The sequence below is a fragment of the Melitaea cinxia genome, chromosome Z, assembly GCF_905220565.1.
Source record: "Melitaea cinxia chromosome Z, ilMelCinx1.1, whole genome shotgun sequence".
Classification (NCBI taxonomy): Eukaryota; Metazoa; Arthropoda; class Insecta; order Lepidoptera; family Nymphalidae; genus Melitaea; species Melitaea cinxia.
This window is the reverse complement of record NC_059424.1, coordinates 12,864,586-12,867,060: the sequence shown is the minus strand read 5'-3', so window position 1 is coordinate 12,867,060 and position 2,475 is coordinate 12,864,586.

Below are 2,475 nucleotides of genomic sequence, written 5' to 3'. Positions count from 1 at the left end.
TTAACGTGCTCTCCGAGGCACGGTGGGGAGACCCACTAGGACTGCACAAACACCCAGACCACGGCAAACACCTGTATGGCCAATACAGATGTTTGTCATGTGCGGGGATCGAACCCGCAACCGCCAACGCAACAGGTACAATCCATGACTGTAACCGTTGCGCGAACGCGGCGTCATGAGAATCGGTCAAGCCGTTTCGGAGGAGTTTAACTACAAACACCGCGACACGAGAATTTTATATATTAGATTAGACTTTATTCTATATTAGACTTTATTAATACGAGTGTAAGAATATTCGTTAGATTACATTTATATTTATAACTATTCGCCATTAGTTATATTCTTGCATTTAAACCGTTTCGGTTCGGCCGAACAGTTTGCAATGAAACTTATGAAACAGCGCTCATTTTGATTAAGATTTATTGAACATGTGGGTGAAAGTAACTAGATCAATATATATTCACAATTTATTTATGTTTAAACAGACGAGCTACTTTGATAGACTCGTTCCGCATGATAGCTGCTCTCTCAGGTCACCTTACTCACCACGGGGGACACGACACTACTTGAGAGCAGCATTATTTAGCTGTGATCTTCTGTAAGGTTAGGTTCTTCCCCGGACCGAATTTCTCCAGATGCTCCGGATATTTCCTGCTGTGCCCTACTTTAATGATACTGCTATTTTAATTGAAGAACAGATCCGTATTTATTATTTTAGAATGTTTCTTAATAAGTTTAAAAATAATAATTACTACGTAGGTGTACTAGACCCACGTCATTATTGTGTTGATGTATTTGAATGTGTAAAAATTAAAAAGTCACTGTCTCTAAAAGGATGTCAAGGATAATTCGAGTGCCGTTTTCTTTTAATATTAGAATATAACGAGGTCAATGATTATAACCTTAAGGTTTCGGTACTACCTTCATACACTCAAGAGACACAATTAACGGTCCACTCATCTAAAATGTGATTGATATTGTTTCTTTATGTTAACTTGCACTTTGAGTCTTAAGCGCAACCTTATAAGTGAGTGTATCTGCAATAAACTAAACAAACACACGCGCTTTTTGTTTACTACTTTTGTGGTTTTTAACTTTTTATTCAAAAGTAACAAATTTAGTCGAAATTCGATATCTTGGCTACACGTTCTGTAGACGGATAATTTTGTTTTACGGTGTTATGATACACGATACCTCGACATACTTCGATTACCAAGGTGTTAAGACTGCCGTGACATCAGTCTCCAAAAAAATGCCACTGGACGCAGCTGAAGCATCCAGGGCTGTGGCACTTGCAAACGCTGGGTTTAGCCAGGGTCGCATGGGCTGAATACTTGGATATACACAAACTATTATTCATTACGCTATACAGCGTTATAGAAATACCGGTCCTTATTAAAGCTCACGGAAAGTCGCAGGAGATGTACACCAGAGAAATGATCGTTAAAACGTACCGCTGCTACTGTATGGTGTCCTGACCCAAAGGTTATCTGGAAGAAATAGCTATTTAGCGATAAGATCGCCTTTGTATATCTTGTATTGTATATTTCTTTATATGTGTCTGTATTTTGGTGTACATGAAGAATAAATAAATAAAGAAATAAATAAACGTCTCGAACGTTCCCCGAAATCGGTCCGCTAACGTCTCCTGAGGCTCGTAGCAGCTTGTTTGAGGTACGAAACGTTAGTACGAGCCTAAGAATCTAGCACAAAGCGACTTGAAATTTTTTGGACCCGTTCAAGACCCAGAACTGGCCGTAGCTCAGAAAACAGCGAGACTTAGGATTGTTCAAGAATATTCAAATTGGGCTTCGGAACATTGCAAGGCAGTTCTTTTCTGTAAAAAATCAATCGCAATCGCTTGTTCCCACGCCGCGAGATTTGTTGCCGGTTACTTCGATGAAGTCAAAATTCGGCGATTACCATGTCCATCTTGGAATTCTGACCTGGACCTAATCGGACATGTATGGGATAACCTCAAAAATTGAATTCGGAGTCGTACAACAGCTCCTACAACCATTAGAGAGCTAATAACTGTTGCTGTTGGCAGGTCATTCCACAAAGTGACATCCAAGACAATGGACCGATTTCCGGATCGGTTGAAAGGGTTAATAAAAGACAGATAAGAAAATAACATTATTAAACCAATAATTTTATAGTACAATTTTTCATAATTGACACTCTCTTGATTTTTATTTTTTGTAAGAAAACTCTGAACATTCTTACTCTTCTACTTATTTTTCTTTGTTTAACCTTTTAAAACCTTCTAAAATGTTTCATTTGTTTTCGTAAAGATTAACTAAATCTCATATTATAACAAAATAAATTGAATCCTCATAGAGTTTTTAAGTAATTAAAAAATATCGGTTAATTGTGCCGGTGTCGATTAATTAATGTTTTAAGGGAAATGATACGCATTGCTTTCCACGGAATTAGATGGTACCTACTACTCGTATATGATCTAATACTTAGTAT